Source organism: Mustela nivalis (assembly GCF_964662115.1).
Source record: "Mustela nivalis genome assembly, chromosome: 5".
Lineage (NCBI taxonomy): Eukaryota > Metazoa > Chordata > Mammalia > Carnivora > Mustelidae > Mustela > Mustela nivalis.
The window spans coordinates 120,878,202-120,894,306 of record NC_139024.1 but is presented as its reverse complement, the minus strand read 5'-3'; the positions used below and the strand labels follow the sequence as shown (position 1 = coordinate 120,894,306).

The 16,105-nt window shown below is 45.8% G+C and overlaps 1 protein-coding gene and 1 pseudogene across 2 annotated transcripts in view; one reads left to right on the top strand and one right to left on the bottom strand.

Annotated features, from left to right (window-relative positions):
• The window catches only part of LOC309864159 (patr class I histocompatibility antigen, A-2 alpha chain-like), a gene marked incomplete at both ends in the record, with an annotated part of 171,456 nt that overhangs the window by 153,661 nt on the left and 1,690 nt on the right, over nucleotides 1–16,105 (bottom strand). The gene's annotated exons all lie outside the window — the stretch shown is intronic.
• LOC309865161 (twinfilin-1 pseudogene) lies at nucleotides 1,267–3,607 on the top strand (annotated as a pseudogene). Its single transcript has one exon. The product of its transcript is annotated as a twinfilin-1 pseudogene (transcript).

The following is a 16,105-nucleotide window of genomic DNA, read 5'->3' as shown; positions in this document are numbered from 1 at the left end:
CCCATCCCCCCCAAAAAGAGGAGGGAACGCCACACATTCTATGAGGCTAGGATTATTCAGATACCAAAACAAAGATATCACAAGACAAAAAAACTACAGACCAATATCTCTTATGAATATACACACACACAGAAACACAAAGATCTCAACAAAATGTAGCAAATCAAATCTAGCAACATATAAAGTTAATAACAAGCCTAATGAAATTTATTCCGGGAATGCAAGATTGCTTAAACATCCATATAAATCAAGATAAAATATCATATTAATATCCTCAAAGAAAAGTCACATGCTTATCTCAACAGATGGACAAGAAGCATTTGACAAAATTGGACACCTTATCATGATAAAAATTCAACTACTAATAGAGGGAATTTCCTCAATCTGATTAAAGGCATTTATGAAAACCCTTAAGCTAACATTTTACCTAATGGTGAAAGACTGTTGGATTTCCTCCTAAGATCAGCAACACGAAATGTTCACTCCCCACTTCTATTTCACATTCTGCTGGAGGGGCACCTGGGTGGTTCAGTCAGTTAATAGTCAGCCTTTGACTCAGGTCATATCCCAGGATCATGGTCCCAGGGTCCTGGGATACCCCTGCTTGCGGTCTCCCGCTCTCAAATAAATAAAGTTAAATTTTAAAAAAGGGAAACGCCAAGTGAGGTTGTCAGGTTGGCAGTTGTGTTTCTAAAAACTGGGTTTGCCTCTTGGTGGGTTTAAGGCAAAAGACTCAATGAAGCCAAAGAATAGGGAAAGGAAGGGTTTTACTGACACATAAAGAACACTGGGAATACTTCCCAAGGCAGCGTCTCCCTGTACAACACACCAGGGAAGTTTCAAGCTGAAGGTGCTGATGTCGTGACTCCTCTGACACAGGACACCTGAGCCTCGGTAGGAACTGCTGTCCTTGCTGCTCCTGGCACCTGGGTGACACTCGTGCCACTCGAGCCAAAATGTCTCTGCACAGACTTGGCACCAGAGCGGGGAGCCCGGGGCTGCCATGTCCCATCAGACCCGCCTCCAAGCAGGTGAAGATGTTAATACCTTTGCCAGGGACGCCTGGGTGGCTCAGTTGGTTAAGCAGCTGCCTTCAGCTCAGGTCATGACCCCAGCGTCCTGGGATTGAGTCCCACATCGTGTTCCTTGCTCAGCAGGGAGCCTGCTTCTCCCTCTGCCTCTGCCTGCCATTCTGTCTGCCTGTGCTCGCTCGTTCTCCCTCTCTCTCTCTCTCTGACAAATAAATAAATAAATAAATAAATAAGAACAAGTGCGACTCTGAAAAAGGAGTTTGGAGGGGGCCACATTACAGATGAAGTGTTCGGAACAGTAAAGGAAGATGCATCATTACACAGATATAAAAACACAACCTTCTGTCACAATTGTCTCCTGCCCCATTGACCGCAGCTGAGGAAGAATCAAGGCAGATTAAAATTAATGAGGCAAAAACTGACATGGGTGAGGACACGCAGCATCAAACACTACAAGGAGTAGCATTTCCTATTTCTCGAGAAGCTTTTCAATGAAGCTTTGGAAACATTAAGTAACAGACAGCTCAACTAAGTGCAGTTGGAAATACATATGAAAGATGAAATGATAATTTTGGCCAACATGACAAAGACAGAACTGAAAGACTTGCCAAGGAGGATTCCCAAGGATTCAGCGCGCTACCATTTCTTCCTGTGGAAACATTCCCATGAAGGAGACGATTTGAAGTCCATAGTTTTTATTTATTCAATGCCCAGATGGATACATATGCAGTAAAGAGAATGGATGCTGTATTTTAGCTGCGAGATTCCTCTGCTAGAAACTGTTGAAAGACAACTACAAATGGATCGAAATGGGGTGCTTGGGTGGCTCAAGCAGTTAAGTGTCTTCCTGCAGTTCAGGTCATAATCTCAGGGTCCTGGGATCGAGCCCCATGTCTTGCTCCCTGCTTGGCAGGTAGCCTGCCTCTTCCTCTCCCTCTGCCCCTCCCCTCTGCTTGTGCTCTCTCTCTCTCTCTCAAATAAATAAAATCTTTTTAAAAAGAAAGAAAGATAAAGAAAATGGGGATGAGCTGACAGCGGACTTCCTTTATGAAGAAGGAAACCCAAAGCAGCAGGCACATAGCAAACTTTTGCAAAACTGAAAGGTCCTGCAGTGAAATGAGGAATTCAAAAACTTACTAGGGATCCAGCTGAAAGTGAAGCCACTGATGATTAAACTCATTATATTAAGGATTCCAATACTAGTTTTTTAAAAACCGCTTTTAGTACAGGAGAACTGTTACATCACTGCCCTCAGGTCAGCTCACTGAGCTGTTCACTTCTGTGTTTTTAAAGTCAAGTTTACAGAAGACTATATAGGATGTGCTATTAATTTTGTCATACTGTTTTTTAAGTATTTTTCTTTAACTGTTATCACTTTTTAATGGAATTCTCCCAGACACTGTCCTCTCCAATAGAGTGTTTTTCCAACATTATACAAGACCCCATGGCTGTATCAGGCTCAGGATTATTTTGTCTTTTGCTCATAGTATAGTTCTAATGTCTATGTTGATGCATAGCAGTGAAAAAATGGAACAATGGGTAAAGCCCCCGTGTTTTGGAATTACAACTCATGGGCAGTGGCCAACAGCCAGGCCACATGGTCAGGCAGAAGGGCAATGGAAACATGGTCTATTAAAAGAATAGCCACATGGGGGCTGGGCCCTTGCTCATTATGGAAATTTGAGGTGTGCATCAAAGGAGGACATGTAGATGCCCATCACAAGAACCACCTTCTGAGTTTAGAAGTGGATTGGAATGGATGAGTGTGTTTCCTGGTGTCCTCTCTTGGGGTAGCCACCTAGGTCAGGGAAATAAGGGGACAGAGGGGGCTGTGGCAATGCAGGGAAAGGGTGAAACTCTACAGTCCACTTGCATCTTCTGAGGCCCAAACAGAACTGTTCTGGCTGCCAACCAAACACCACAGACAGCTAGGAGGCCGACCCCTTGGTAGGAAAGCCTTGAATGTAGCTGGCAAGTCAGAGTCATAATGGTAACCCCAAGGGGTGACAAATAGGCCTTGGCAGGAATGCATATTCTAGATTGTGCTTTGCTCACCCAGTGGTAGATGCAAATGGTCAGAGCGCTATTAAAACAAACAAGCAAAAAACAGAGCATAGCTACGCATCAAGTAAAAATCTAAAAAGATAAAATGCACAGAGAGGACTGGTCCTGTGAGGACAGCTCAGGGAATGTTACATGTGCACACCTCCACGCACTACCTCCAGAGCAAGATGCAGAACACACTGAGCTTTGCAGAGATTCCCAGTCAATACGTCACCACAAAAGGTAACCACTCTCCAACTTCTGACATTATAAATTAGTCCTGGTCTTCAGCTTCACATACAAAGGGTCATACCACTGTGTGTGGCTTCTTTCACTCAGTGCTGTGTCCGTGAGATTCCCCCACACTGTAGGGTGTAGCCACGGTCCAGTCTTCCTCAGGGCTGCATGGTATCCCGCTGTATGGATAAGCTACAACTTATGTATTTTTCTGTCATATGCGTCTATCCTGTTTCGCACTGGGGCAATCATACACAGTACTGCTGAGACATTCTTGTACACGGCTCTTGGTGCATGCGTGGAAAAAAAGTACTGAACCAGCAAAGAATACTCAGTCACATTCCTCACACCACAAACACACGACAAAACATAACAACCCATGATGGGCATACACACATGCTGACAGAGAAACAGCCTCATGGAGAATGGGAACAGGCAACAGAAACATTGTGGAAAAGGGGTGTTGGGGCCATGGAGGCATAACGTGCTGGTTTACACCCCTTCACAAGTGTGTGCTCCCACCCAGCATGAGTGGGGCTACAGGACGGTCTGCACCACACACTTTTTCCTGGGGGATCTGAGGAGGAGGGGGAGGGGACAGGTGTCAGTGTGACTCTAAAATCCTTCCCAAGAGAGAGGACCTCGGTGTGACTATGGTTCACCTCAACATTCATCCTACCCGATGCAGGGTCTCAGGACAGGGATGCAGGTGTGAGTGCCAGAAACAGGAAGGATCCCAAGACACTGTTAGTACTTGTTCAATGCTGATGTGGGAATTCCAGAGGGCCTGAAGGGAAGAGCTGTGCCCTCATCCCATCCGGCAAAGTTGGGGATGACGGCAAGCACAGCTACATCCCCTCGTGGTCCCTTACCTGCCCGTTCTGTCCCTGTGTTTCCCTCCCCTCTATGACTGGGAGTGGACTGGGGCAGAGGAGTCTTCTCAGACTCATGTTGCTGCCCGCAGTCTAGATCAGCACAGCAGCCACACATAATGTCTCTTCCAGTGGCAGAAAGTGAGGTATAAATGCAGAGAAGTAGAAATAGTAACTGAGGGTAAAGGAAGGGATAAATTCGCTATGTAATGAGAGAAATCCACAGTACCTTAGCACCTTGGAAGAAGTGTGAGCAAGAGATGACACTCTTAGCCCCATCATCCAAGACACCTGAGAGAAGAAGTCGTGCGCTGTGAGAACATTCCTGCTTCTGGAACCTGGCAACACTGAATGGACCCAGCAGACCTGAGTGGCCCCAGGAGACACTGTTCTCCAGCAGGAAGATGGACTGACTGTTAATGACTGGATGGGACTCGAGTCCTGGGCCAGCATCTCCGCAGTTCTAGTCCCACTGCTACAAGGGATCTGTGGTCAAAGACCAGGACTTGGCCTTTGGGATAATAAAAATATGTGGTCTTTGTCCCCGGTTCCTGGCACCCAGCTCCCCAGTCCTTGGGATCTCCTGAGTAATAAGAGCATCACCCATACACTGATGAGGTGGCTTAGCTGCAGTTCCTACACAGTTCAGGTTGTGGAGGAGGGGCTGGAGACTAGGAGGACTAAGCCATGACTAGAGAGTTGGAGCCATCAGCCTCACTCCCCGACCTCTGTGGAGAGGCTCTAGAGGCTGCTCTCCATCCCTGACAGCCAGTGACTGAATCAAGCATGCCTATGTCATGAAGCTTCCACAAAGACTGCTCCACAGTGGGGTTCACAGAGCTTCTGAACTGGCGAACATGTCCATATACTCCAAGGGGGGCACATTCTGAGTCCACAGGGACAGAGGGTCCCGCATTGGGACCTGCATGCTCTCACACTCCCAAGCCTCTTCATCTGGCTGCTCATGCGTGTCCTTATAATAAACCATACAGTCAACATGGAGTTCTCCTGAGAACTAGGAGTCCTTCTAGCAAACTACTGAATGTCCAGGGTACCCCCAACTTTGTAGCCAACTTGAACAACAGTACTGGGCACGTGGGAACCTGAGAGTTGAGACTTGCCTGTGAGCTGAGGGCAACTTGCAGGATGAGTCCTCCCACCTGTGCTCACCCCAGGTCAGCAGGGTCAGGTGTGAAATGAACAAATCAGAGGACATTCAGGTGGTGACAGGGAATCAGAGAGCTGGTCCGTTGGGGGAAGAAACCCTCTCCACTCCACAAAGAGAACTTGAGAGTTAGAGCAGCAAGTAACTTGTGCCTCATCTCATCCAGGAGCAAAGGATAAGCAGAACGGAAGCCTGTCTATCATGTCTGTCTGCCTGCGACCAGCTGTTCAGGATCCTTTTAAGAAAGGAGACAGCAGGCCCAGCATGGAGTCACGGCTGCCACACACCACCGAGAATGTCGTACTTAACCTACTTCAGCTTCAGCTCTCAGGTTCCCATGTCCCTGGCACTGTTGTTCAAGTTGGGCAGTGGTCCCGTGAACGCTGACACATGCTAGAGAGTCTCTCCCCAGAACATCGCCACACACGGGGAAACAGATAGTCACAAGACACATTGGTGCACACAGACCACTCACGTCTTGAAGACCCAGGGCTTCTCATCCTTGCAAGAACAAAGGAGGGCAAATCTGCCCCAAGCCATCAGGCCACCAGCCCACCTCGCCACCGCCCATGTTTGTGAGCAAGAACTGCAGTGGACGACAGCTGGGTCTGATCACGTAGTGTCAGGGGAATGAGACGACAGCTGTCACTTATTACCCACTTGTTCCCTCAGCCAAACCTGAGCACCTACAGAGCATCAGGTCAAGCTGCAACCTCAGATCTGTGCTCTGAGAATGACAGCTAATCGCTCTTTCTCCATCCCTCGCCCGCAGCACCCCAGCGGCCTTCCGACAAGAGGAGAATTCCACAGTCAGGGCTTCGGAAGAGAACACTTCTCTCCACCGAATAGGAAGACCTGTTTCCCCCACAATCTTCCAGTGGGACCCAGCCTGAGGATCCACCAGACAGGGGAGCACACACTGAACCCGACTCAGGACCCGGGGACAGAGAGAGGCTGCCACTGTGCACGATGTGTTTGACAGGGGTGGTGAGTGACAGTGTGTCCCCCAGGCCCATGAGCGGCTGCAGTGGCCCATGTTCCAACCCAACCAACTCAGCGGTGCAAGTGGTGACCACTGGGCCAGTGGCAGAGGCCGGGATTCCCGTGTGAGTCACAGCCGGACGGCCACTGCAGGTGTGCTCCTGGCTGCACAGCCTAGCCTGTTCCATGACCATCCACAGAAGATGCACGTGCATACATGTGTTTGTGCCCTACCTTCTGTTCAAGTTCGAGCAGGGCTGGGTTCCAGGGTTTGCTCAGAGGAATAGCTGCAGAGAGCAAGTGTTCAGAGATGCTCGTCACCCCAGCTGTGAACCGCTCCCTAATCCTCCCACGTGATGACATCCCATGACTAAATAATGCTGTAAATCTCACACATCACACCTTGTGAAAACAAACGTCCTCCCTCTCTTTACGAGGGAAAAAAACATAGTAAATGTGATTTTAATGCCCCTCTCCCAGGTCTAATCCCCTCTCTGACCTCAGCGGCTCCAGATCCATCTGAGCACCAGGTTCACTTGCGGGGCTTCTCAGAACACATGGGCCTCTCCCCAGACCCACAGACTCCATCTGAGTATTCGGCACAAGGACAAGAAATCACCTTTTTAACAAGCCCTGCAAGCAAGGCTGAGGCGCAGCCACGGGGAATCCTAATCTACATTCCTGCTGCTAAAAGTGTGATGGGAAGACCAGCAGCAGCCACACCTTGTCGAAAACACAGGAACTTCAACCACATTTCCCAGATGCAAACCACAGCGTGTCCAGTATCTGGCTCATGACCTATGCCAGTCAAGGGCTGGCCGGTAAGGAGCACCTCCCTGGTCGACAGGCAGTACCTTCACTAATGCAGCCTCAGACCCCAGCTGCTCTGCAGCCCGCCCAGCACAGACACCCCTCCTGCTGCCACTGCCCCCACACCCTATACTTCCTCACCACACTGTGCCCCTGCCTCCCTCCCTCCCCACTCTCACAGCACCTCCCCTGCACACCAAGTACATTCCCATTTTCAACAAACCACCATCCTTGACTCAAAGGTGCTATTTCCCAACCAAGCAGAAGCGCAGACTCTGCTTCCTAACTCCTTGACTTTGGACTGGAGCCAGCACAGGATCGCTAGGGCAGAGGTGGGCAAGCAGAGGATGGAAACATAACAGGAACTAACTCAAAATGAGAAATTCGGGCAGGCCTCCTGTCTGCTAATCCAGCTAATCCAGAATCTGTTCCTCAGAGAAGACTGGGGAAAAGATGAAAAGAACAACTGAGCCCCAGAAGGAGGGCAAGACCTGAATGAGTCTGAAAGTAACCCCTGGGTACCACAGGTGCCTGGGCATGGGGGCCGCCCTAGGCCTGTGGAGACTCCAACGGGCCAACCGCCTCCTGCCACTGTCAGGCAGGAGACACCTGAAGCTGACAGAGACCAAACTCCTACCTGAACATGAAAACAGGCCTAATCCTCTCTAGTAACAAAGAAACAACAAATAAACACCCAAAGATAGGTTGAAGGCCCAACCCAGGACTGAGCCAAGGCTGTCCTTGCCACACAACATTGCTGCCCACACTCGGTCCCAGAGGCAGGACAAGGTCTGGGTGATGTCCAAGTCTCTGTCCTAGAAGGACAGGTCCCACTGGAGGGATGAGGACAAAAGAACAGAGAAACTCCCCAGCTAAGTGGTAACCATGTCACACCCACACTGAACTGAGCACCAACTGGGCTCCACAGGGCTCTTCACAGCCTTCTCGTGTCCCCACCTAGAGGAGACCCGGCACACCAAACCTGCAGATTCTGGAAGGTTCTCAGTACTTCTAATTATTTCCTCTCTCAGACTTTGGGAATCTTCTCCTTTAACTAACTGATCCACTCCTCATGACAAGAACTGAACAAAAACAAGTGACATCCATGGTCCTATTTTCAACAAGGAAGTAAGAAGTTGTAGCTCAGTGTCACACAAAGTAAAGACAGGGATGGAGATGGCCCACTCTTCCTTGGCTAGAATAGGAAAGCAGATGAGGAAAGAGAACACAGGTAGTTCTTGGTGGGGTGAGGCAGTGAGGTGGATTAGGGGGATAGTCACATGGGAGGGGGGCCTGTCTCCCCACCTCCTCACAGTATGTTAATAGGAACACAAACACATTCAAATGTCCTTTGCAGAAAGAGAAATCAGGGGTGTTAATGTCACAAGATGGGAAAGTGAACACATCTTGCACCACTCAGTCCCCCCCACAAGGCAGCTGGCTCACACTGTGAAAGGAAACAAACATGAATAGATTCAGGTCAGTCATATGTGTGGACTTTCTCAACAGCCCACCACATGCTCAAAATATCCACTCAAAGAATCCCCACAACCCAGTCATTGCCCCTTTCTCTCTGTCAGGCCCATGTCACGTCCTCCAGGGTCTCATCTTTAGAAGTGGAGGGAGCCCTGGGAACTGTCACTGCCTGGGGAAGAACAGACAGAATGTGGTCAGAGCCCACAGGAGCTGAAACTAAAGGATGAGCTGTGGGGTGGGTGAGCTCCCCATGGGGTCCCCTCTACACTGTCTCAGGGTCTCAGGAATCACCCCTCCATTCTCACTCGCAGCCTGAGCATAACTCCTTCCTCTTCCACCTGGGGAAAGAAAAAATCCCATGAGATGCCATGGGGGAGGCTGGGCCTGAGATCCTAGATGAAAAGGATAGCGTGGACCACAAGGAAGTTTCCAGAACTGTCACTGTAGACCTAGGGCAGGATCAGGGACATGAAGAAAAGAGATGGCAGGGTGAGACCAACCATCCTCCTGCAGTCTGTCCTCAGCAAGGACCTTGCTCTCTGACCTGTAACTGCTGGGAATCAGGTCCATCACCACATTCATCAGGATGATTCATATAGCTTTCACTCTCACCTGTGCTTTACTACACAGTGATGTGGCAATGAGCCCCATGGTGGAGACGCACCTGTGTGCAAACAGTGCTGCCCGTAAACAAGGCAGGACAAACTTTCACCTGGATAAGAAAACTCAGAGCGCTCCCCTTCCCTACCTGAGCTCTCCTTCCTCCACATGACAGCTCCAACCCCCACAGCACCAGTGACACAACGACAACCAGACCAGCCAAAATGCCCACAACAGGAATGGGGGACCGAGGAGGGAATTCTGGGAAGAGAGGATAAGGTGAGGGCCTTGACCCCCAGGTCTCAGCCCAGACCCTACTGAAGATCTCCACAACAGCTCCTGATGTCCCTGACAGCAGACTCTGTGCCCAGGCTTCCCTCCTTATCCCACCTCAAGGTGATGCAGCCCCTCAATGCTGCACATAGCATGTGTATCTCTGCTCCTCTCCAGAAGGCACCACCACAGCTGCCCACTTCTAGAAGGTTCCACCTCCTGCAGGCCTGATCTCCACAAGCTCTGTGTCCTGTGTCAGGTCCTCTTCATCTCGCTGCCAGGCCAGGGTGATTTCCGCAGGGAGAAGCCCAGGGTCCAGCACCTCAGCGTGACCTCATGGTCGGAGACGGAATGTTAGGTGACATGTGTCTTTGGGGCATCTGAAGAGAAGGGTCAGAAAATTCAGGAATTTAGAGAAGAGTTAAGATGATGGAGGAGTAGAAGAACTGAAGTTCATCTGGTCCCTGGAATCAGCTAAATAGTTATCAAACCATTCTGAACATCTAAGAAATCAATGGGAGCTGTGAAGAAAGAAATGCTGCAAGTCTACAAGTAGGAAAGCGACCACTGTTTGGGAGGCAGGAGGAGCGGAGACATGAATCCAGGGTGAAATATCGTAATCGAAATATCGGAGCATACGGCAGGGCGAAACAGCTTGCTTCAGGAGGCAGCTGCCAAGTATTATAAACAGCAGAGCACAAAATCGGGACTTTAGAAATCTGTTCCAGTACGGGAGGTCCCTGGCTAAATATACTCAGGTGTCGAAGTGGGGCGGAATCTGAGGTGGGAGAGCATGGTCTCAGGATCCCCAGGGTCAAAGAAAGAACAGGAGTGCCTGAGTGTGGAAAGTTCCCAGGCATCAGCTTGGGGAAACCGACTGCAATCAGTGAGGGTAGGCTCCCACTTTATGCTCAGGGTTGCCATAAACAGGGAACCACTGCACAGTCAGGGGAACTATTCTCCCAGTAGGGGCCCAGCAAGTCGAGAAGCACAGGGAGACACCCCCCTCCTCCTCTGGGTGGAACTGCCCCGTCCCCCTGCAGGAGTCCTGGAGGTTGGAGTTTTGAAACTTGGTCACGTGCCTGACATAAAAAAAAACGCTTGGTCACAGTCTGGGTGAACACAGTTTGTAGGGAAACAGGGGAGACCAGAGTGACTGACTGCTTTTCTGTGCGGCTCACTAAAGAGTGGGCAGTGTGAATTTTCAGCTCCAGGGCTAGAGAGCAAGGTGTAGCCATATTCCCCGGGCTGATCAAGCTGAAAGCCTCCGCGCAAAACAGCGCCACCTAGTGAAACCCAGAGCAGCCTACACTGAGCCCAGCCTCTGCACAAGGGAGGTGCAATTCCACCAAGGCAAAGTCCACCTGAGAATCAGTTTAAGAGGCCCCTCCCGCAGAAGACCAGCAAGAAGGCCGACACCAAGTTGACAGATCATAGGGGCTCCAAAGCTTTGACTATTGGGGAAAACAGTATATAACATTCATGGTCTTTTTTTTATTCTCTAGTCTTTCAGTATTATTTTTTCATCTATTTTATTTCCAATTCTTTTTTTTAATTTTTACATATACATTATTTTTTAATTTTTTATTTCCTTCTGTTGAATTTTATTTTATTTTGTTTTTGTGTATATATATATATATTTTTTTTCTTTCTTACTTTGGCATCTAGTTTCTTTTAATAAGCAGATCAAAACACACCAAGGTTTAGTTTTTGTTTTGTTTTTTATTTATTTCTTGTTTTGTTTTGTTTATTTCTGTTTTGTTTTGTGTTTTTTTTTATGTTATTGTTGTGTTTTTTTTCTCATTCTTCTATTCTTTTCCGGACAAAATGATGAGATGGAGAAATTCATCCCAAAAGAAGGATCAGGAGACAGTACTTACTGCCAGAGATTTAATCAATATGGATATAAGATGTTTGAACTAGAATTTAAAACGACTATAAAGATTCTAGCTGGGCTTGAAAAAAGCATAGAAGACACTACAGAATCTCTTACTGTAAAAATAAAAGAACTAAAAAAAAATAAAAATAAAAGAACTAAAATCTAGTCAGGCATTTAAAATGCTATTACATTAAATGGGTACCTGGGTGGCTCAGTCAGTTAAGCATCTGTCCTTGGCTCAGGTCATGATCCCAGGATCCCGGGATTGAGCCCCACATCAGGCTCTCTGCTCAGTGGGGAGCCTGCCTCTCCCCCTGCTTGTGCTCCTTCTCTCTCTATATCTCTCTCTCTCACTCTCTCTCTCAAATAAATAAAATCTTTAAAAATAAAATAAAATAAAAATGCTATTACTGACATGTAGTCCCAAATGGAAGCAATAAAAATGAAGGTGAACAAGGTAGAAGAGCGAGTCAGTGATACAGACGATAATATTTTGAAAAAAAGAAAACTGAAGAGAGAAAAATGATTAGATCACAAAGGGAGACATAGAGGACACAGTGATCCCATAAAGTGAAATAATATCCATATTATAAGAGTCCCAGAATATGAGGAGTGGAAGAAAAGGTCATAAGTTTTATTTGAACAAATTATAACTGAGAATGTCCCTAATCTGGGGAAGGAAACAGCATTCAGGTCCAAAGTCCAGAAGGCACAGAGAAATCAATAAAAACAGGTCAACACCTTGACATATAATAGGGAAGCTTGCAAATTTCAAAGATAAAGGGAAAATGCTTAAAGCACCTCAGGACTAGAGGTCCTTAACCTACAAGGTTAAGATGTATGCACAAAGACCTGGCAGGCCAGAAAGGACTGTATGATATATTCAAGGTGCTAAATGGGAAAAATATGCAGCCAAGAGTACTTCATCCAGCAATGTTGTCACTCAGAATAAAAGGAGAGATAAAGATTGTCCAGGAAAAACAAAAACTATATGAATTTGTGAACACTAAATCACCCATTGCAAAAGATATTAAAGGGGGATCCTTTGAACAGAGAGAGAGCCAAAAAGTAACATAGACCAGAGAGGAACACAGACAATCTACAGGAACAGTGACTTTACAGTTAATACAGTGGCACTAAATTCATATCTTTCATTAATTACTCTGAATGTAAATGGACTAAATGCTCTAATCAAAAGAAATAGGGTATCAGAATGGATAAAAATAACAAGACCATCAATATACTATTTACAAGAGACTCATTTTAGACCTAAATACACCTCCAGACTAAAAGTGAAGGGGTAGAAAACCATTTATCATAACAATGGACATCAAAAGAAAGCTGGAGTAGCCATCCTTACATCAAACAAACCAGGTTTTAAACCAAAAATTAATGAGAGATGAAGAAGGATACTATATCATAATAAAAGTATCTATCCAACAAGATCTACCAATTGTAAATATTTATACCCCTAAATTGGGAGAAGCCAAATGTATAAACCAATTAATAAAAAAATGAAGGAAACTCATTGATAATAATACAATAATACTTGGGGACTTTAACACCCCACTCACAGCAATGGACAGATCATCTAGGTAGAAACAATAAGGAAACAAGGGCTTTGAATGACACACTGGACCAGACAGACTTCACAGATATATTCTATATATAGTTACCCCATTTTTTTTTAAGATTTTATTTATTTATTTCACAGAGAGAGACACAGTGAGAGAGGGAACACAAGCAGGGGAAGTGGGGAAGGAAAACGTAGGCTTCCTGCTGCACAGGGAGCCGGATGCAGGGGTCAATCCATCCTGGGATCCTGACCTGAGCTGAAGGCAGATCCCAGTGACTGAGCCATCCAGGCACCCTGAAGACCCCATTTTAAAGGAGAATTACAGACCAATATCCCTGATAAAAATTCTCACCAAGATACTAGCTGATGGGATTCAACTGTACGTTAAAAGGATTTATTCCTGGACTACAGGGTGGTTCAACATCTGCAAATCAATCATGTGAGATGCTACATCAATAAAAGAAAAGAACCATATGATCCTCTCAATAGGTGCAGAAAAAGCATTTGACAAAATACAGTGTCCTTTCTTCTTTTTTGTTTTTGTTTTTGTTTTTGTTTTTCAGTGTCCTTTCTTGATTAAAACTCTCCACCATGTAGGGATCAAGGGAATATCATATGTCAATATCATAAAAGTCATATATGAAAGACCCACAGTGACTATCATCCTCAATGGGGAAAAACTGAGCATGTTTCCTCTAAGGTCAGGAACACGGCAAGGATGTCCACTCGCACCACTGTTGTTCAGTGTAATACTAGAAATCCTAGGCTCAGCAATCAGACAACAAAAAGAAATAAAAGGCATCCAAATTAGCAAGAAAGTCAAACTCTCACTCCTCGCAGATGACATGATACTCTATGTAGAAAACCCAAAGACTCCACCAAAAAATTGCTAGATCTGATACAGGAATTCAGCAAAGTGATGGGATATAAAATCAATGCACAGAAATCAGTTGCTTTTCTAAACTCCAACAATGAGGGAGAAGAAAGAGAAATCAAGGAATCGATCCCATTTACAATTGCACCAAAACCCTGCAATACCTAGGAATAAACCTAACCAAAGAGGTAAAGGATATGTACTCAGAAAACTATAGAACACCCATGAAAGAAACTGAGGAAGACACAAAGAAATGGAAAAACATTCCATGCTCATGGATTGAAAGAACAAATACTGTGAAAATGTCTATGCTACCTAGGGCAATCTACACCTTCAATGCAATCCCTATCAAAATACCTCTACTTTTTTCACAGAAATGTAATAAATAATCCTAAAATGTGTATGGAACCAGAAAAGACTCCAAATAGCCAAAAGAATGTTGAAAAAGAAAACCAAAGCTGGCGGCATCACAGTTCCAGACTTCAAGCTCTATGTCAAAGCTGTAATCACCAAGACAGTATGGTACTGGCATAAAAACAGACACACAGATCAATGGAACAAAACAGAGAACCCAGAAGTGGACCCTCAACAATATGGTCAAATAATATTCAACAAAGCAGTAAAAAATAGCCATCACAGAAAAAGGACAGTCTCTTCAAAAAATGGTGTTGGGAAAACTGGACAGTCACAGGCAGAAAAATGAAACTGAACTACTTTCTTACACCATACACAAAGATAATCTCAAAATGGATGAAAGACCAACATGGAGACAGGAATCCATCACAATACTAGAGGAGAACACAAGTAGCAACCTCTTCAACCTCAGTCACAGCAATTTCTTGCTAGTCTCCAAAGGCAAGGGAAACAAAAGCAAAAATGATTTACTGGGACTTCATCAAGATAAAATGCTTTTGCAGAGGAAAGAAATAATCGACAAATTAAAAGGCAACCTACTTAATGGGAGAAGATATTTGCAAATGTCTTATAAGATAAAGGGCTAGTATCCAAAACCTATAAAGAACAACCCCAACACCCAAGAAACAAAAACTCTAGTCAAGAAATGGGCAGAAGACATGAATAGACATTTTTCCAAAGAGATCCAGATGGCTAAAGACACATGAAAAAAATGCTCAATGTCACTTGGCATCAGGGAAATACAAATCAAAACCACAATGAGATACCACCTCACACCTGTCAGAATGGCCAAAATTAACTATTCAGGAAACAAGAGATGTTGGTGAGAATGCAAAGAAAAGGAAATCCTCGGGACGCCTGGGTGACTCAGTCGGTTAAGTGGCTGCCTTCCACTCAGGTCATGATCCCAGAGTTGTGGGATTGAGTCCCATATCGGGCTCCTTGCTCAGCAGAGAGCCTGCTTCTCTCTCTCCCTCTGCCTACTTGCGTTCTCTCTCTCTCTCTGTGTCAAAAAAATAAATAAAATCTTTGAAAGAAAGAAAGAAAATAAATCATCTATTGTTGATGGAAATGCAGACTGGTACAGCCAATCTGGAAAACAGTATGGAGGTTCCTCAAAAAGGTAGAAATAGAAGTACCCTACAACCCAGCAATTGCACAACTAGGTATCTCCTAAAGGATATCAACATAGTGATCTGAAGGGGCACATGCACCCCAATGTTTACAGCAGCAACATCCACAACAGCCAAACTATGGAAAGAGCCCAGAGTCCATCAACAGATGAATGGATAAAGATTTGGTACATATATACAATGAAATATTACTCAGCCATCAAAGAGAATGAAATCTTGCCATTTGCAACAATGTCTAACTAGAGGGTTACATACATACGTATGTAACAATATGTACAATGTGGGTTTTATATGTACATGTGGGTTTTAAGAAACAAAACAGATAAACATAGGGAAGGAAAGGAAAAATAAAGTAGGATGAAATCAGAGAGGGAGACAAACCATAAGAGACTCTTAAGTCTAGAAAACAGGGTTGCTGGAGGGGAGGTGGTGGGAGGGGAGGGATAATTGGGTGATGGCATTAAGGAGGGCAGGTCAGGGTGCCTGGATGGCTCAGTGGGTTAAAGCCTCTGTCTTCAGCTCAGGTCATGATCCCAGGGTCCTCAGCAGGGAGCCTGCTTCCCTCTCTCTCTGCCTGCCTCTCTGCCTACTGGTGATTTCTCTCTGTGTGTCAAATAAATAAATAAAATTTTCAAAAACCAAAAAAAAAGGAGGGCAGGTCAGGTAATGAGCACTGAGTGTTACAGGCAATTGATGAATCACCAAGTTCTATCTCTGAAACTAATCATACAATAAAAGTTA